At 40.3% G+C, this 21,283-nt stretch overlaps 1 pseudogene; it reads left to right on the forward strand.

The window, feature by feature from the left end:
- The first annotated feature begins 965 nt into the window (after nt 1-965).
- The window catches only part of LOC115895856, a 29,566-nt pseudogene continuing 9,248 nt past the window's right edge, over nt 966-21,283 (forward strand).

A 21,283-nucleotide genomic window follows, 5' to 3' on the forward strand; every position in this document is an offset into this window, starting at 1 on the left:
CGCCTCCCAGGCTCACGCCATTCTCCTGCCTCAGCCTCTCGAGTAGCTGGGACTACAGGCGCCCACCACCCCGCCCGGCTAGTTTTTTGTAGTTTTTAGTAGAGACGGGGTTTCACCGTGTTAGCCAGGATGGTCTTGATCTCCTGACCTCGTGATCTGCCCGTCTCGGCCTCCCAAAGTGCTAGGATTACAGGCTTGAGCCACCGTGCCCGGCCTACCTACATTCTTTAAATTAAAATTGTTGAAACAAACAAATGGAAGTAATAGTAGTCGTGGTTTAAAAAAGGTACAGAATCAAGTCCAGCAGAGCTTAAAGGAAAAATAATTTTTTAAATAAAAAGGTATAGAAGTATATACATTGATAAAAATTATTCCCTCTTTCCATCTTCTTTTTTTGTGAGACGGGGTTTCACTCTTGTTGGCCACCTGTAGTGCAGTGGCATGATCTTGGCTCACTGCAACCTCAGCCTCTCGAGTAGCTGGGACTACAGGTGTGCACCACTCCACCTGGATAATTTATTTATTATTATTTTTTTTTATTTATTTATTTATTTTTTCTTTTTTATCTTATTTTTTGAGACAGAGTCTCGCTCTGTCACCCAGGCTGGAGTGCAGTGGCGCCATCTCAGCTCACTGCAAGCTCCGCCTCCTGGGTTCACACCGTTCTCCTGCCTCAGCCTCCTGAGTAGCTGGGACTACAGACGCCTGCCACCTTGCCTGGCTCGTTTTTTTGTATTTTTAGTAGAGACGGGGTTCACCATGTTAGCCAGGATGGTCTCCATCTCCTGACCTCATGATCCACCTGCCTCGGCCTCCCAAAGTGCTGGGATTACAGGCGTGAGCCACCGCGCCCAGCCCCCCCACCTTTTTTTTTTTTTGGGACGTAGTCTCCGCTCTGTTGCGCAGGCTGGAGTGCAGTGGCCTAATCTCGGCTCACTGCAACTTCCGCACTCCACAGGTTCAAGCTATTCTCCTGCCTCAGCCTCCCACCTGGGACTACAGGTGCACAACACCACACCCAGCTAATTTTTGTATTTTTAGTAGAGATGGAGTTTCACCATGTTGGCCAGGCTGGTCTCGAACTGACATCAGTTTATCTGCCTTCCTTGCCTTCCCAAAATGCTGGGATTTTAGACTTGAGCCACCGCACCCGACCTAATTTTGTGTTTTTAGTAGAGGCTGTGTTTCACCATGTTGGCCAGGCTAGTCTTAAACTCCTGACCTCGGGTGATCTGCCCACCTTGGCCTCCCAAAGTGATGGGATTACAGGCGTGAGCCACCACGCCCAGCCTATTCGCTCTTCTTCAGGTGACTCACTCCTCACAGATAACCACTGTTGACAATTTTTGGTGTACTTGCAGAAATTCTTTTTGTATGTCTAAGTGCAAGTTTAGCTTTTATTTTTTTAAAGAAGACAAAAAATGGGATTGCTTAGTAATATGTCTTGTGGCACTTTCTGTGTTATTACATAAAGATTTACCTCAGTCTGTTACAGTCTCTTGTATGGCTGCACCAACATTTGGTGAACTCCCTATTGATGGACACTTGACTGGTTTCTTTTATGTACTTTTTGTTTTAAGGCTCAAGTTTTAGAAAATGAATTGCTTTATAGGTCTTTTTTTGAAAAAATAAGCAAGCAGTATATATTAAGCATATTTTTCTAGTTTATTTTTTTGAGATGAGGTCTCACTCTGTCACCCAGGCTGGAGTGCAGTGGCATGATTATAGTTCACTGCAGCCCTGGACTCTACGTCTCAAGTGATCCTCCCACCTCAACCTCCCAAAGTGTTGAGATTACAGATGTGAGCCACCACGACTGGCTGATAATATTCTTGAAATTAGCAAACCATTAAGACCAATCTGAAAAGTATCCTTTAATTGTCTTGTAATTGCTTCAGTCAGTATTAGATGAGTCTTTTTTAAAAAGATGTCTTCATAATTTTCTGCATTAGATGAGTCTTTTTTAAAAAAAGTCTTTGTAATTTTCTGCTAGTTATTCTATGACAGTCTTTCATCTTCCCTACTCTTTCAGCTGTTATTGAAAGATTGTTGGTAATTGTTTGGGGTATAGATTATAAAAGTACTTTTTAATTTTTAGGAATAAGAAATTAGAAGATAATTACTGTGAAATTACTGGTGAGTATGACTAGAATACTTTTCTTATAGTAAGATAGTCTATTCATCTAGGTTCCTTGATCAGTAATATGTACAAGAAACCATGAACCATGAAAAAAAAGCAAACAGTGGCCGGGCACAGTGGCTCATGCCTGTAATCCCAGCATTTTGGAAGGCTGAGGGAGGCTCATCACGACGTCAGGAGATTGCGACCATCCTGGCCAACATGGTGAAATTCAGTCTGTACTAAAATACAAAAAAGTAGCTGGCCATGGTGGTGCGCGCCTGTAGTCCCAGCTACTCAGGAGGCTGAGGCAGGGGAATCACTTGAACCCAGGAGGTGGAGATTGCAGTGAGCCGAGATCACGCCACTGCACTCCAGCAGTGGCTGCAAACAGAGCTTTGTTCTTTTTTTTTTTTTTTTTTTTTTTGAGACAGAGTTTTGCTATTATTGCCCAGGCTAGAGTGTAGTGGTGCAATCTCAGCTCACTGCAACCTCCGCCTTCTGATTTCAAGCGATTCTCCTACCTTAGCCTCCCAAGTTGCTGGGGTTACAGGCATCCACCACCACGCCCAGCTATTTTTTTTTATTTTTATTAGAGACCGGGTTTCACCATGTTGGTCAGGCTGGTCTCGAACTGCTGACCTTGTGATCCACCCGCCTCGGCCTCCCAAAGTGCTGGGATTACAGGTGTGAGCCACCGCGCCCAGCCCAGGGCTTTGTTGTTTACACAGTGTCTTCAATTTAAAATTTCACAGACTCAACTATTCCTTCTTTCTTTTTTTCTTTTTTTTTTTTTTTTGAGACAAAGTTTCATTCTTGTTGTCCAGGCTGGGGTGCAGTGGCACGATCTCAGCTCACTGCAGCCTCCACCTCCCGGGTTCAAGCAATTCTCCTGCCTCAGCCTCCTGAGTAGCTGGGGTTACAGGTGCCCACCACTACACCCAGCAAATTTTTTTTTTTTTGTATTTTTAGTAGAGACAGGGGTTCTCCATGTTGGCCAGGCTGGTCTCAAACTCCTGACCTCAGGTGATCCAGCCGCCTCAGCCTCCCAAAGTGCTGGGATTATAGGTGTGAGCCACTGCACCCGACCAACTCACTCTTATTTCTTTCAAACCTGCTGTTTCTCCTGTTTTCTCTGTCTTGGACTCCCGCTCGTTCAGTTATTCACTTAAGTCAGGAATCAAAAGGTCATTTTCAACTCTTCATTTGTGTCTAATGTCCATTTGGCCTACTTTGTATTTTGTCTCCTAAATGTCTTGAAAATCTGTTACCTATTCTGTATTCCTTCTGCCCCTGCTTTAATTCAAGTCGCTATTATTTATTCTTGGGTTATTGTATTTCATTTCTTATCCTTCCAATCCATTCTCCATGTTTCTAAATTTAATTATGTTACCTCCTAGCTTAAAATGGTTCAATGACACTGTTTTGCTTAGAGAATAAAGCCCATACTCCTTAGCAGTGAGTTAGAATGTCCTTTATCACTTGGCCTGTCTTCTTCTCCAAACTTATCTCCTGCCCTTTATAGGTATCCTATGCTCTAGCCCGTGATGAATTATTTGCAGTTCACTATGTGAACTCTTTTTCTGCCTATATGCATTTATATTTCATTGTGTTTCATTTTATTTTTTTGAGACGGAGTCTCACTCTGTCACCCAGGCTGGAGTGAGGTCGTGCGATCTTGGCTCACTGCAACAAGCGATTCTCCTGCCTCAGCCTTCTGAGTAGGTGGGATTAGAGGCGCGTACCACCAGGCCCAGATAATTTTTGTATTTTTAGTAGAGACGGGTTTTCACCATGTTGGCCAGGCTGGTCTCAAACTCCTGACCTCAGGTGATCTACCTGCTTTGGCCTCCAGAGTGCTTGGATTATAGGTGTGAGCCTCCGTGCTCAGCCCCTATATGCATTTATAAATGCTATTTTGTCTATCTAAAGTGATCTTTCTACTCCATTTTGCCTGTGAGTCTTCTCATTTTTCACTTCACTTAGCTTAACTTCAGTGCTGTTCAGAGTGTCCATTCCACAAACTAACTGCTCAGTCCATGACAGAGAAGGAACTTGCACTGTAATGTGCATTAACTGTGGTATTAAGCCACTGTTTAGTTTAGCTTACACTTTTTTTCTAGCAATTATTATTATATGATTTATGTTTGCCGCCAGCTCTTTATCTCATTATGAATTGGTAGCAAGCAGTTCACAGTCTGGCACCGTACTTCAAGTAGCACTGGCTTAAATGGAACCCTCTCTGGCAAAACTAAGGAGTTAGTCACATGTTCTGCGCTCCCATAACACCTCTTTTATTTCTCAGTATATTTTATAATTTATCACATTGTATTTTAAGTATTTTTCTGACTGTCTTATTAAAGAGGCCAAAACTGTTTGTGGGGGATGAGGGATACTCCTCCTTGAGGAGCAGGGCTACCCCATAGGCAGTGTGCTCAGAATAGCCTGAACTACCATCTCTGGGAGTCCAGAAATTTTGTCTTGTTCTTCTTTATACCTTAGTAGACAGTTGAGGTGTGTTTTTGTTTGTTTGTTTTGTTTCATGTAACAGGTTCTGAATCAACATTTGTTGAAAAAATGAATGGAAGCCTGACATATATATAAGGCTTTTAGTAAAAAAAAAAGAAAAAAAGCTTATAATTATTTCATTATATGTACTCAAAGTTGCCATAAATTATTTAATATGTTCTAAAGATTTGCCTTTAAACTTTAAATGTGAGTGTTTTTAAATGTATTTACTGTTTTAATACAGCCTTTTGAATCCCTTCCTTATTTACAAAGTATAATTTGTAGTTCTAAAATAAGTCTTGAGTCTAATCCTTTATTGCCATTTTTGTTGCTCTTTTGGCCTGACATGACCTCTTACGTTAATCTGAACTGTTGTAGTAACTTCCTTATTGCTTTATCTTCTCTTGAATCTACTTCTCCTTATTACTTTTTACTATTTTTCTAAAATGCATTATATTTTATAATGGGATTATTTTTATAAAACATATATGTCTTATCATGGGAACTTCTAGATTCCTTAACATAGAATCAAAGACCATTCAGAATCCTACCCTAACCTTTCAGACTCATCACTTGATGCTCTTCTTCATGGGACTTCTATCCAGGAAATAAAAACAGAGAAGTGAATAATAATAATACTAAGTAGTAGTCCAGACTTTCCATCTTTAAAATCACCACCAATTATAAAATATTTCAGCCACACAGAGGATATAATTATTGGTCTCTCTGTCACTAACATAGGACAATTAAAGTCTTATGAAATTTAATATGTTCCCAACACAAAAGATAAATGTTTGAGGTGGTGGATATTCCAATTACCCTGATTTGATCATTACACAATGTATGCAGATATCAAAATATCACGTAACACAAAATATGTTCCACTATTATATATCAATTTTTTGAAACTTTAAAATATTTAATACATAAGTTTTTAAGGGCTTAGTTACTGGTAAATTCTAGTAAATACTTGTAACTGATGAAGAACCTAAGAAAAGGAAAGTCAGGCTTGGTGATACTTTTTCTGACTACAGTTTTTTCTTTTTTCTAAATAGGGATGAACACATTGCTTTCTGCTCCCATTCATACCCAGATGCAACAGAAGGAGGTATGAGTTCATGCAAATACCTTCGTATTTTAATATCTTCTGATTGTTAAAACAGAAAACACAGTTCAATGATAATGGCATAATTTAGGGATGACTTAATAAAATGAATCAGCATAAACTGGAAAGGCTTCCTAGCTTTCCAATTAACTTAAGGATAGTTAAGTCACGACCAGTTTAAATAATGGGAGATACAGTATACCAGTACCTCTCAAAGTTTAAAGAGCGTATGAGTCTTTATTTCTAACTATTTCCTGAGTGATACTAGTACACAAGTCCGTAGGCCATACTTTCAGTAGCAAGGAGTTAATCTGTGTCCTCGCCAAAAAAAAAAAAAAATTGTAGCACAGAGTGTAATATATATATATGTATATATATATATGTATATATATATGTATATATCTCTATTGTATCTTGTCTATCTGTATATGTCTGTATCTCTCTCTCTCTCTCTGTCTCTCTGTCTGCTATCTGTCTCTCTCTCTTCTGCTCTGTCTCTCTGTCTCTCTCTCTCTGTCTGTCTCTCTGTCTCTCTGTCTCTCTCTGTTCTCTCTGTCTCTCTTCTCTCTCTCTCTCTGTCTCTCTCTCTCTCTTTTTTTTTCGCTCTCTCCTCCGAAGGATTTTTGTTGTTGTTCGACCAGTCTTATACTGTTGCCCAGGCTGGAGTGTGGTGGCACATCTTGGCTCACTGCAGCCTCAACCTTCTGGGCTCAAGCAATCCTCCCACCTCAGCCTCTTGAGTGGCTGGGACTACAGGTGCATGACACCATACCTAGCTAATTTTGTTCATTTTTTTTGTAGAGACAAGATCTCACCATGTTGCCCAGGCTCGTCTTGAACTCCTGGGCTCAAGGGACCCTTCTGCCGTGGCTTCCAGAGAGTGTTGGGATTATAAGTGTGAGCCACAAAGCCCCAGTCTAGAATGTAACATAGATTAGCCATCATGGACTTATGGCCTTTCCTAGACTTTTAACATTAGGGATAAGAATGACCTATTCATATAGTAATTAAAATTTTCGTCATGTTTACATTTGGTGCTGTCAGGTGTTTTTAATTTTTTAGTCATTCTAGGGGGTGTATAATTAAACTTGAATTTTTAATTTGTCCCATAACACTAAAAAGTAATTACTCACAGACTTTAGAATTTTTTTTTCTTTTCCTAATAGATTGGGTCTTACTTTGTGCTGAGTTGGAGTGCAGTGGTGTGATCCTAGCTCATGACAGCTCAAACTCCTGGACTCAAGCAGTCCTCTCCCACATCAGCCCTTCCTAGTAGCTGGGACTACAAGCATGCACCACTGTGCCTGATTTTTAAATTTTTTGTAGACACAGGATCTTATTTTGTTACTCCTGGCTTCAGGCAGTCCTCCTGCCTCAGCCTTCCAAAGTACTTGGATTCCAGGTGTGAGCCACTGTGCCCAGCCTGGAATAATTTTTTTTTTTTTTTGAGACGGAGTCTCGCTCTGTTGCCCAGGCTGGAATGCAGTGGCACAATCTCAGCTCACTGCAAGCTCCGCCTTCTGGGTTCACACCACTCTCCTGTCTCAGCCTCCCGAGTAGCTGGGATTACAGGCGCACGCCACCACACCCGGCTAATTTTGTTTTTTGTATTTTTTAGTAGAGACAGGGTTTCACCATGTTAGCCAGGATGGTCTCGATCTCCTGACCTCGTGATCCACCTGCCTTGGCCTCCCAAGAATAATTTTTAATGACAAATTATATGCAACATACTACACCATAGATTCAAACAAACCAATGTGTTATGAAACCGTCACTGAGGATTTTTATATGTACATGTTGTAAAATGCCTTCTTAAAAGTTTGCTTTTGTTCTGATCTCTTATATTTTGCTTTCATTATAGTTTTCAATTATGGAACATAACCATGAAAGAACATGCAAATGACCAGACAGTCTCTTTTTCAGATGAAAACCAGATGGACCTGACATCAAGTCATACTGTAATGATTACCAAAGGCCTTTTAGATAATCCAAAAGTGAAAAAGTCCACCAAGATAGATACCCAGCATCATTTCTAGCTAATTTAAAGCTTCACACTGAGGACTCAAGAATGAAAAAAGAAGTAAATTTTTCCATGAATCAAAGCACTTCTTCAGAAATAAATAAATTTCAATGATTTCATAAAAAAGATTGAAAACAGGAAAATGTAAATACTTTTCCTATGGACCTGATAAAGAAAATTTTGAGATACCTGTTTATTCCAATGAATCAAATAGTGCCTCTTCTATACATCAAAATGCATATATCTCTTAATGAAGATGAGAATAACAGTAATGTTACTAGAATCTTTAGAAGAAAAAGATGATGGGATGAATTTCACACACCAGTGTCATACAGCCAATATTCAGACATTGATTCCCACATCCAGTGAGACCAACTCACAGAATCTAAAGGTAGAGTATTACAATTATATGGCAATGACTTTATGGACTTGACATTTAACCACACTATAACAGATTTTACCTGCTACAAGTAATTTTTCTGAAATAGAAATCAAACTCAGAATGGCCATGGATGTAACAACAGGTTGTGGAACTAAAGCTTCAGGAAATAAAATAAATTTTAAGAGTAAACAAAATGCTGCTTTTCAAGACCCTTCCATAAACCTGCAGACAAAATGCGTATTACCAGAAGTCATATTATGGGGGCAGAAACTCACATAGTCTCACAGACTTGTAATCAAGATGCCAGAATGTTAGCCCTGACCCCAGAATCTGTATGTTCTAATCCATGTATTCAAAGTTGTAAGACAGTTTCTATGTCTAGTTGTAATGATGCCATGGAAATGACCAAATGTCTCTCAAGTATGAGAGAGGAGAAAAATTTGCTAAAGCATGACAGTGGTTATTCTAAAATGTATTGCAATCCAGATGCTATGTCTTGTCTCACAGAGAAAACTATTTATTCCGGAGAGGAGAACATGGACATTACCAAGAGTCATACAGTTGCAATAGATAATCAAATTTTTAAACAGATCAATCAAATGTGCAAATAGCAGCTGTACCAACACCCTGAAAAAGAAATGATGCTCCAAAATCATATGACCACATCAGAAGATGGGAAAATGATGTAAATTGTAACTCACTCCTCATGTATCTAAGGAAAGAATACAGCAAGAGCCTGTCAAATCCTTTATCTATTTCATTGACTGATAGAAAGACTGAACTCTTAGCAGGTGAAGATATGGATTTGACTGAATGTCACACAAGTAACTTAGGAAGTCAGGTTCCTCTTGCAACTTATAATCTAGCACCGGAGAATACCACCAGTGAATCTCACTCTCACAACAAAAGCTCTTCAGATGAATGTGAAGAAAATGACCAAAAGTCATAATGAACCATTTCAACGGCCAGACATGATAACCAAAAACAGCTTAACCGATACCTGGAACAAAGACAAAGATCAGGTTTTGAAGGTTTTTGCCCTACCTTGATAAAGATTCTCCTCAGTCAGCTGATTGTAATCAGGAGATAGCAGCAAGCCATAATGTAGTCTACTGTGGTGGAGTTCTTGATAAACAAGTAGCTAATAGAAATATAGTTTCATGTGAACAATCTTTGTTTTCTACCACAAAGCCATTATTTTCATCAGGACAATCTTCTATGAAAAATCATGATACTGCTATAAGTAGTCATACAGTGAAATCGGTACTAGGCCACAATTCTAAACTGGCTGGGCCACTGAGGAAAAGTTTAAGCAATCCCACACCTGACTGTTGCCATGACAAGATGATTATATGTTCAGAGGAAGAGCAAAATATGGATCTAACAAAGAGCCACACCGTTGTCATTGGATTTGGTCCTTCTGAACTACAAGAACTTGGTAAAACTAATTTAGAACACACTACTAGCCAGCTAACAACAACGAGCAGACAGATAGCTGTGAAAGTTGAAAAATGTGGTAAAAGTCCCACAGAAAAAAGTGGAGTACTTAAATCTAACTGTATTATGGATGTGTTAGAGGATGAAAGTATACAGAAACCTAAATTACCAAAGGAAAAGCAAATGTCAGCATTTGGGGAAGGAAAATGTTGGCGGACCAAAAATTGATAAGACTATTATATTTTCAGAAGATGTTAAGAATGATATGGAATATCACTAAGAGTTATACAGTAGAAATAAACCATAGACCTTTATTAGAGAAACAGATTGTCATTTGGTGCCATTGGCAGGAACTTCTGAAACGATTTTATATACATGTGGGCAGGATGACATGGAGATTACTAGAAGTCACACAACTGGCCTTAGAATGTAAAACTGTCTCACCAGATGAAATAACTACTAGGCCTATGGACAAAACTGTAGTGTTTGTAGATAATCATGATGAACTAGAAATGACAAAGTCCCATACTGTTTTCATTGACTACCAAGAAAAGGAAAGAACAGACCGACCCAACTTTGAACCATCCCAAAGGAAAAGCCTAGGAACACCAAAAGTGATATGTACTCCTACTGAGGAGAGTGTTTTCTTTCCAGAAAATGGTGAAAGTGACCGTCTAGTAGCAAATGACAGCCAGCGAACACCTCTGGAGGAATGGTCTAATAATAGGGGCCCTGTAGAGGTAGCTGATAACATGGTATTGTCTAAATCAGCCACTTGGAAAAACATCAAAGCTGTACAAAATTCTGGATTGCTCAATGAACCTCTATCAGGCAAAAGTCAGAGAAGAAAAAGCCTTAAGCTAAAAAATGACAAGACCATTGTATTTTCAGAGAATGATAAAAATGATATGGATATTACCCAGAGTTGTATGGTGGAAATAGGTAACAAAAGTGCCCTAGAGAATAAAGAGGACTTCCATTTGGTGCCTTTTGCAGGGGCTTCTAAAACTATTTTGTATTCATGTGGGCAGGATGACATGGAGGTCACTAGGAGTCACACAACTGCCTTAGAATGTAAACTGCCCGTCAAATGAAATAGCTATTAGGCCTATGGACAAAACTGTATTATTCACAGATAATTGCAATGATCTGGAAGTCACCAATTGTGATACTGTTTTCATTGACTGTCAAGCCACAGAGAAAATATTTGAAGAGAACCCTGAATTTGGAATAGCAAAAGGAAAAAACTTAGGTGTTTCCTTTCCTAAGGTTAATAGCTGTGTTCAAGAAATCGCTGAAAAACAAGCACTTGGCTATAGGAACAAAATTGTTCACACTGAGCAAAAGCAACAACTCTTTGCTTCTACTAATAAAACTACTAATGAAATCGTCAAATTCCATAATGCTGCTATGGATGAAAAGGTCATAGGGAAAGTTGGTAGAACAGGCCTGTACATTGGAAACAAGCCCAAATTGAAAGCTGTCGGTTAAATAATAGAGATGGAAGAAATGTGGGCTTTACAAGCAGTCATGCAACTGCTGTTTGTGGATCCAGTGATAATTATTCCTGTTTACCAATGTTATTTCCTGTACTGATATTTTGGAGGGTAGTGCCATGCCCTTATGTGATAAAGATGAGGAAAAAAGCCAATAATTGCCCAGTGCAAAATGATCGTGCTTATGCAAATGATTTTGCCAGTGAATATACTTGGAATCTGAGGGGACAGCATCTCTCTGCTCCTTGTCCTTTGTTAGAGAAGGAAGAAGTTATTCAAACCAGTACCAAAGGACAGTTAGACTGTGTCATAACACTGCACAAAGATCAAGATCTGATTAAGGAGCCACGAAATCTATTGGCTAATCAAACTTTAGTATATAGTCAAGATCTGGGGGAGATGACTGAACTTAATTCAAAGCGAATATCTTTTAAGCTTCAAAAGGATCAAATGAAAGTCTTTGTTGATGATATTCGTGTTATTTCTCAGCCTCATTTCTCAACTGACCAACCTCCATTACCTAAAAAAGGACAGAGTAGTATCAATAAAGATGAAGTGATACTGTCTAAAGCTGGAAATAAGAGTTTAAATATAGGAAATTGCTCTGCATCCATATGTGAAAAGCCCAAAATGCTCATAATGAGAAGTGGTTTGCTGCAGCCTGTGAAAAAGAGCTGAAGGAAAATATTCAAACAACTAACTATAATACAGCTCTGGATTTCCACAGTAACTTAGACTTAACTAAGCAGTCATACAAACTCATGTCAATGCTGAAGAAGCACCAGATCCTGTAATTACATCTAATGTTCCATGTTTTCATAGTTTCAAAACCAAATCTGAATAATTTGAATGAAAAACTGAAGAGTTCTTAGCTTTTCAAACTGTTCATATACCACCCCTTCCAAGCAATTATTTGAATTAGGGAATAAGGCACACAATGATATGAGTATAGTGCAAGCTACAGAAATATGTAATATTAACATAATCTCCAGCAATGCTAAAGATAGAGATGAAGAAAAAAAAAGTCTCATAATGGAGCTGAAACCACCTGTCTACCATCAAAGACAGTTTTTAAAGATAAAGTAAGGAGATGTTCTTTGGGAATCTTTTTGCCTAGATTGCCAAACAAGAGAAATTGTAGTGTCACTGGTATTGATGACCTGGAACAGATTCCAGCAGACACTACTGATTTAAATCACTTAGAAATTCAGCCAGTCTCCAGCAAAGATTCAGGCATTGGATCTGTTGCAGCTAAAATGAACCTAAGTCCTTCTCAATATAAATGAGGAAAATCTTCCTATATATCCTGATGAGATCAATTCTTCAGACTCTATTAACATAGAAACTGAGGAAAAGGCTTTGATTAAGACATACCAAAAAGATATTTCACCATATGAAAATAAAATGGAAAAAACTTGCAATAGCCAAAAAGAACGTGGGTACAAGAAGAAGAAGATATTCGTAAGGAGAAAAAAATCAGAAAAAATGAGATTAACTTTAGTGATACTACGCAAGATCAGGAGGTGAGCTCTGTCTTGAACCAAGGAATATTCTTGAGTTTTGGGTTTTGTTTTGTTTTTTTAAATTGTGGGTATTCTCGAATTTTAATCTTAGTCTCGGGTAAGCAGAAAATGATTATTTCCACTTATAGGGCTGGAGAAGTATTATGTAGAACCTTCAGGAATTAATTGACTAACAGCTAGACTTCAAAGCAATTTAAAGTGACAAATACAAAAAAATTAAATGGAAAATTGTACAAAAAGTAGCCAGAGTTATGATTGTATAATTTCAAAAGGTAAATACTATCACCTCTAGTGATTTGTCAATTTGGCTTTATATAAGAATCTCTAGGGAGGGTATATATAGCTTGAAAAGTCATCTTCAGTGGAGTTGTATTTGGGGAGTAAAAAGTCTTTCTATTTTGCCAGCTGCATGAAGTAAAGCTTGACTGAATTTCCTTGTCTGATAAGGATATGTAGAAGTTGAGAGTCCATTTTCCTTATTTTTTAATTTTAATTTTATTTTTATTTTTATTTTATTTTTGAGATGGAGTCTTGCTCTGTTGCCCAGGCTAAAGTGCAGTGGTGCCATCTCTGCTCACTGCAGCCTCCGCCTTCTGGGTTCAAGTGATTCTCCTGCCTCAGCCTTCCGAGTAGCTGGGATTGCAGGCACCGGGCACCACATCTGTCTAATTTCTTTTTTTTTTTTTTTGTATTTTAGTAGAGATGGGATTTCCTCATATTGGCCAGGCTGGTCTCGAACTCCTGACCTCAAGTGATCTGCCTGCCTCAGCCTCCCAAAGTGCTGGGATTACAAGTGTGAACCATTGCACCCAGCCTTAGAGAGTCTATTTCTTTAGTGAGTAGGAGAATGCCTGGGTCATTTTGTATGAATTGAAAGAAGACACATTTTTTAAGTCAAGTACTATTTGGGTAACTTGGGGAGAAAAATCTGTCACTTAGACCAAATTTTGTAGGCGGAGAAATACAGATTAGGAAGTATCAGAGTTTCATAGAAAACAAAGCTTCAACTCTGTTAAAAAGATAAGCATAGGAGGTGATTTCAGTGGCTCTGAAAGATAATGTCATGCAATGGCTAGTCATGAAATTATGAGAAAGTGGCCGGGCGCGGTGGCTCAAGCCTGTAATCCCAGCACTTTGGGAGGCCGAGACGGGCGGATCACGAGGTCAGGAGATCGAGACCATCCTGGCTAACACAGTGAAACCCCGTCTCTACTAAAAATACAAAAAAAAAACTAGCTGGGCGAGGTGGCGGGCGCCTGTAGTCCCAGCTACTCGGGAGGCTGAGGCGGGAGAATGGCGCAAACCCGGGAGGCGGAGCTTGCAGTGAGCTGAGATCGGGCCACTGCACTCCAGTCCGGGCGACAGAGCGAGACTCTGCCTCAAAAAAAAAAAAAAAAAAAAAAATTGTGAGAAAGTAGCAATGTAAAATTTAACAGTAACTTTTATGAAAATTAACATTCTATTTTCTTTTCTTGAGATGGAGTTTTGCTTTTGTCACCCAGGCTGGAGTACAATAGTATAGTCTTGGCTTGCTACAACCTCTCCCTCCTGGGTTCAAGGATTTTCCTGCCTCAGCCTTCTGAATAGTTGGGATTACAGGCGCCCGCCATTATGCCTGGCTATTTTTTGTATTTTTAGAAGAGACAGGATTTCGCCATGTTGGCCAGTCTGGTCTTGAACTCCTGACCTCAGGTGATCCACCCACCTTGGCTTGCTAAAGTCCTGATATTACAGGAGTGAGCCACCGCGCCCGGACTGCCTTCTATTTTCAATAAATGTATAGATTATCTGCTATGTCTTAGGCACTGTTGTTGTTGTTTTTTCTTTTTTTTTTTTTTTTTGAGATGGAGTCTTGCTCTGTCACCCAGGCTGGGGTGCAGTGGCATGATCTCGGCTCACTGCAACCTTGGCCTCCCGGGTCCAAGCGATTCTCCTGCCTCAGCCTCCCAAGTAGCTGGGATTACAGGCGTGCGCCAACACGCCCAGCTAATTTTGTACTTTTAGTAGAGATGGGGTTTCACCATGTTGGTCAGGCTTGGTCTCAAACTCCTGACTGCAAGTGATCCACCTACCTCGGTGTCCCAAAGTGCTGGGATTACAGGCGTGAGCCACTGCGCCCAGCCAGGCACTGTTTTATGTGCTGGGAATGCAGACAAAAATCTACTCTCATGGAGCTTACATAATAGCATTTATTCATTCATTTATTTTTGAGACAGGGCCTTGCTCTGTTGCCTAGGCTGGAGTGCAGTGGAATGACCTCAGCCCACTGCAACCTCCATCTCCCTGGTTCAAGTGATTCTCATGTCTCAGCCTCCCAAGTAGCTGGGAGTACGGGTGCACACCACAACGCCCTGCTAATTTTTGTGTTTTTAGTAGAGATGAAGTTTCACCACGTTGGCCAGGCTGGTCTCAAACTCCTGGCCTCAAGTGACCTACCCACCTCGACCTCCCAGAGTGCTGGGATTACAGGCATGAGCCACCGCAGCCCATAATGGCGTTTATTTATTATTATTATTGTTGTGTTTTGAGATCGAGTCTTGCTCTGTTGCCCAGGCTGGAGTGCAGTGGTGTGATTTTGGCTCACCGCAAACTGCCTCCTAGGTTCAAGTGATTCTCCTCTCTCAGCCCCTGAGTAGCTGGGATTACAGGCATGTGCCACCACACCCGGCTAATTTTTGTATTTTCAGTAGAGAGGGTTTCACAATGTTGGCCAGGCTGGTCTTAAACTCCTGACCTCAAGTGATCTGCCTGCCTTAGCCTCCCAAAATGCTGAGGTTACAGGCATGAGCCACTGTGCCCAGCTCCCTTAATAGCATTTAGATAAAATAATATTGTTTTCAGCCGGGCATGGTAGCTCACGCCTGTAATCCCAGCACTTTGGGTGGCCAAGGCAGGTGGATCACGAGGTCAGGAGATCGAGACCGTTCTGGGCTAACCAGATGAAACCCCGTCTCTACTAAAAATACAAAAAATTAGCCAGATGTGGTGGCGGGCGCCCCGTAGTCCCAGCTACTTGGGAGGCTGAAGGCAGGAGAATGGCGTGATCCAGGGGGTGAGCTTGCAGTGAGCTGAAGATCACGCCAGTGCACTCCAGCCTGGGGTGACAGCTAAGACTCTTCCTCAAAAAACAAAAAAAAAAAAAAAGTTGTTTTTCAAAAGCAGTTAAGAAGGTAGATGAAGATGGCATTTAAGCTGTGGAAGTCAAATGGTTTAAAATAGTAAAAGCAAGACCACATAACTTATTCAGCTAAAGAAGTCTTGGTCAGCTGGAGAGGAAAGTAGAAAAGCCTGAAATAAGTTTATTGTCTGTGACTCTAGCCAGGGCCACCACATACAGCCAATTTCTAGTCTGGTTTTCACAGTGTGGTTGCCCTGCTCTTGGTGGCTAGTAGTTGAATTATTGGATAGGTGAACATTTGATACCTTACAGGATCTGGTTTTAACTTCCATACATAATAGAAATAATGTGCGTACACAGTATAATCCGTAAGAGTTACATTCAATAAAATTACTTTTAACTCTAATTAGGCTTAAGATGCTTGTTACTTGTTCTAATTCTTTACTAAGATATTTTCATTGAATTATAGATACATTGTATGTTAGAAGGAGTAGTTTATGTTAGTGTTCATCATAAGTATACAGTATATATTTTATTTTGATGATATTTCTTTAATTGACAATTTCAGATTTTGGATCACCATACTGAACAGGATATAGATAAAAGTGCTAACAGCGTATTGACAAAAAACCTGAGCAGGACCCCATCTAGTTGCAGCAGCTCTCTGGATTCAGTCAAGGCTGATGGGACCTGTCTGGACTTCAGCAGTAAGAGCTTCATTAAAGGCTAAATTAATAGCAGCCTTCTGCTTACTTGACTAATATAAGTATTTTCAGTTCAGGAAATACTTGAATGTTGTATATGCCTTTCTGGGATTATAAAAAGTTGATCAGTAAAATAATATTTAGTTTATTTTTAATTCTTAGTTATTGTAATGCACTGAGAAGTGACATACTACAGAGAAATAGTGATTTCCTTCATGGGCTTATAATTAGTGGAGAAACACTGGAGTCTTAAAGCTATAATATACTTTGCTGTGCTACATGACTGTCTTCCCAGAAAGATCCCAGTGGGTGGCTTCAGGATCAGAAACAATCTGAATGATAACCACAGTTAAGTTTACAGTTCAGTTTTGACTTGTTCATCACCAGAATTTGCTTTACTTCTAGCTTACCGCAGTAGTCAAATGGAATCACAGTTTCTCAGAGATACTATTTGTGAAGAGAGCTTGAGGGAGGTATGTTAAATTATTTTTCTTTTTTTTAATTTATAAAGAAAAGAGGTTTAAACATCTCATTTCTAATACATGTAATATTCTTGGTTTTAAATTTTGTTTTATGAAATATTTCAAATATACAGAAGACTACTTTTCTTAAAGATCCAACCTAGCAATTAATTAAATGGAGTAGTAGTCACGATTAAAAGGTATTTATTTTGGCTGGTCATGGTAGTGCATGCCTGTAATCCCAGCAACATGGGAGCCTGAGGCAAGAGAATCACTTGAGCCCAGGAGTTCAAGGCTGCAGTGAGCCATGATCACACAACTGTACCCCAGGCTGGGTGACAGAGCAAGACCTTGTCTCAAAAAAAGAGAAAAAAAGATGTATGTTTTGGGTTTTGGGATTTTTAAAACTCTATTGTTATTCAATAACCTTAAGAAATAATCTTAGATAAAATCTGCTCATGTATAGCCTGCAGATAGCTGGATGATATTTCCATAAATGTATACAGTATACTTTAAGCTTTTAGAAACAAATGAGGTGGTTATATCAAAGTGAGATCACATTGAATTTTCGTGTGGACTTTTTTTTTCTTTTCTCAGAAACTCCAAGATGGGAGAATAACAATAAGGGAGTTCTTTATACTTCTCCAGGTCCACATCTTGATACAGAAACCCCGACAGAGCAATCTCCCAGGCAATGTAAGTGCAGTTTCTTGGCAAATTGGTTATCTCAGTTAAAATATGTTGCACTTTTTACTAAACTGCATCAAAGCAAACATTTATTTAAAAGCACACAAAGAATGGAAGAGAGCAAATTTTCCTATAGAGAGTTTTCTTTCTTTTTTTTTTTTTTTGAGACAGAGTCTCGCTCTGTTGCCCAGGCTGGAGTGCAGCGGCATGATCTCGGCTCACTGCAACCTCTGTCTCCTGGGTTCAAGTGATTCTCTTGCCTCAGCCTCCTGAGTAGCTGAGACTACAGGCACGTGCCACCACACCCAGCTAATTTTTGTATTTTTGTAGAGACAGGGTTTCATTGTATTGGCCAGCCTGGTCTCGAACTCCTGATCTCGTGATCCACCCACCTCAGCCTCCCAAAGTGCTGTAATTACAAGTGTGAGCCACCATGCCCAGCCGAGAGTTTTCTTATAGTAGAGAGATTTGTTATTAGCATAAACAAAAAACAAAAATTTTCACATGAATTTTTTTATCATGGATTTTGATAAGATAAAATTTGAATTTTCCCTTCATTCCTTGCCATCTATTTTTTTTACATTTTCTTGATTACAAAACTAAATGTGCTTTTTCCTCCATTATAAAAATCTAAGGGTAGCAGAGGTTTTTAATGAACAGTTTTCAAAATCAAAAATACGTAAACTGGATAAAAATCATAAATATTTGAATAATACAGTCAACAAACTCAATTTAAAAGATTAATAGAAAAACTTATATTCCTTACATAGGAATATTTTTCTCTTTTTTTTTTGAGACGGAGTCTTGCTCTGTCGCCCAGGCTGGAGTGCAGTGGCTGGATCTCAGCTCACGGCAAGCTCCGCCTCCTGGGTTTACGCCATTCTCCTGCCTCAGCCTCCCGAGTAGCTGGGACTACAGGCATTCACCACCTCACCCGGCTAGATTTTTGTATTTTTTAGTAGAGACGGGGTTTCACCATGTTAGCCAGGATGGTCTTGATCTCCAGACCTCGTGATCCCCCCGTCTCGGCCTCCCAAAGTGCTGGGATTACAGGCTTGAGCCACCGCACCTGGCCGAGGAATATTTTTCTCTTAAGTCTATCAAACGTTTCCAAAAGTTAGTTATACCCTTGGCCACAAAGAAACATTAATAAATTTTTTAAAATGGAGGTTTTATAGAGACTACATAATCTAATCTTGATCCAATACAATTTAGAACTAATAAAAGAACCAAAACATTCTGAGATTCTTAGAAATTAAGAAACACAGTATCTTGTAGACAAAGTGTCCCCAACCCCTGGGGTTAGGAACTGGGCCGTATAGCAGGAGGTGAATGGTGGTGGAGCAAACAAAGCTTCATCTGTATTTATAGCCACTTCCCATTGCTTGCATTACCAACTGAGCTCTGCCTCCTTTCAGATCAGCAGTGGCGTTAGATTCTCATAGAAGTATGAACCCTATTGTGAACTGCACACATGAAGGATCTAGGTTGCACACCCCTTAAGAGAATCTAATACATGATTATCTGTCAGTGCCTCCTATCACCCCCAGATGGGACCATCTAGTTGCAAGAAAATAATCTTAGGGCTCCCACAGATGCTATATTATGATGAGTTATATAATTATTTCATTATATATTACAAAGTAGTAATAATAGAAATAAAGTTTAGACTGGGCATGGTGGCTCACACCTGTAATCCCAGCACTTTGGGAGGCCCAGCCAGACAGATCACCCGAGCTTAGGAGTTCAAGACCAGTCTGACCAACATGGCTAAACCCGTGTCTAAAACAATACAAAAATTAGCTGGGCATGGTGGCACACACCTGTCGTCCCAGCTACTTGGGAGGTTGAGGTGGGAGGATGGCTTGAGCCCAGGAAGTGGAGGTTGCATTGAGCCAGTATTGCACCACTGCACTCCAGCCTAGGCAACAAAGCCGGATCCTGTCTCAAAAAAAAAAAAAAAGAAAGTTCAGAATAAATGTAGTGTGCTTGAATCATCCTGAGGCTATCCCCTCTTCCTGGTCCTTGGAGAAATTGTCTTCCATGAAACTGGTCCCTGGTGCCAAAAAGGTTGGGAACTGCCGTTGTAGACAATGTAGTTGGGTAAAAAAACAGGAAACACTTCTAGATAATTCCTAGATCAGATAAGTTGAAACTATTTCTAATAAAGGAGAATATTTAATGGCTAATCTGTGGGACATATAGCAAAAGCTATACTTAGCAGGAATTAAAAGTCTTAGATATCTTTGTTGTCATGGAGTCTAAAACTAAAGAAATTTTTATTCATTTATTTACTTTTAGAGACAAGATCTTGCTATGTTGCCCAGGCTGTTCTTGAGCTCCTGGGCTTAAGCAGTCCACCCACTTTGGCCTCCTAAAGTGCTATAATTACAGGCATGAGCCACCATGCCCAGCCAGATTATTTTTAATACTCATTATCCACAAAAAAAATAGAAAGAATTAATATAGGTAAAAAGTGGGGCCGGGCGCGGTGGCTCAAGCCTGTAATCCCAGCACTTTGGGAGGCCAAGACGGGTAGATCGCAAGGTCAGGAGATCGAGACCAACCTAGCTAACACGGCGAAACCCTGTCTCTACTAAAAAATACAAAAAACTAGCCGGGCGAGTTGGCGGGCGCTGTAGTCCCAGCTACTTGGGAGGCTGAGGCAGGAGAATGGCGTAAACCCGGGAGGCGGAGCTTGCAGTGAGCTGAGATCTGGCCACTGCACTCCAGCCTGGGCAACAGAGCGAGACTCCGTCTCAAAAAAAATAAAAATAAAAAAAAAATAAAAAAAAAAAGTGGAGCTAATGAAAACAAAAATTGGTGGAAAGGATAAATCCAGGCCAGGCGTGGTGGCTCACACCTATAATTTCAGCACTTTGAGAGACCAAGGCGAGAGGAATGCTTGAGCTCAGGAGTTTGAGACCAGCCTCGGGAAAATAGGGAGACCCTGTCTCTACAGAAAATTTTAAAATTGGCCAAGTGTAGTGGCCTGTGACTGTGGTCCCAACTACTCAGGAGGCTGTCATGGGAGGATCTCTTGAGCCTAGGGGTTCAAGGCTGCAGTGAGCCGTGATTGCACCACTGCCCTCCAGCCTGGTCAACAGAACAAGACCCCATCTCAACAACAACAACAAAAGAATAAATCCAAAAGCTGTACTTCGAAAAGACGATAAAATTAGAAAACTCCTGGCCGGGCGCGGTGACTCAAGCCTGTAATCCCAGCACTTTGGGAGGCCAAGGCGGGCAGATCAGGAGGTCAGGAGATCGAGACCATCCTGGCTAACGCGGTGAAACCCCGTCTCTACTAAAAAATACAAAAAAAAAACTAGCCGGGCGAGGTGGCGGCGCCTGTAGTCCCAGCTACTCGGGAGGCTGAGGCAGGAGAATGGCGTAAACCCGGGAGGCGGAGCTTGCAGTGAGCTGAGATCCGGCCACTGCACTCCAGCCTGGGCGACAGAGCGAGACTCCGTCTCAAAAAAAAAAAAAAGAAAACTCCTGAGGAGTCTAATTAAGAAGAAACAAGCAGCTGCACACAGTGGCTGGTTCCTGTAGTTCTGGCTACGTGGGAGGCTGAGGAGGGGAGATCACTTAAAACTAAGAGTTCAAGACCAGCCTGGGCAACATAGCGAGACCCCCCACATCTTTTAATTAAATGAATGAATGAAAAAAGAGAAAGCCGAAATATAGAAGATTAAGAAAGAATACATACTCATAGATTAA

The sequence above is a fragment of the Rhinopithecus roxellana genome, unplaced genomic scaffold (genome assembly GCF_007565055.1).
Source record: "Rhinopithecus roxellana isolate Shanxi Qingling unplaced genomic scaffold, ASM756505v1 contig3263, whole genome shotgun sequence".
NCBI lineage: Eukaryota > Metazoa > Chordata > Mammalia > Primates > Cercopithecidae > Rhinopithecus > Rhinopithecus roxellana.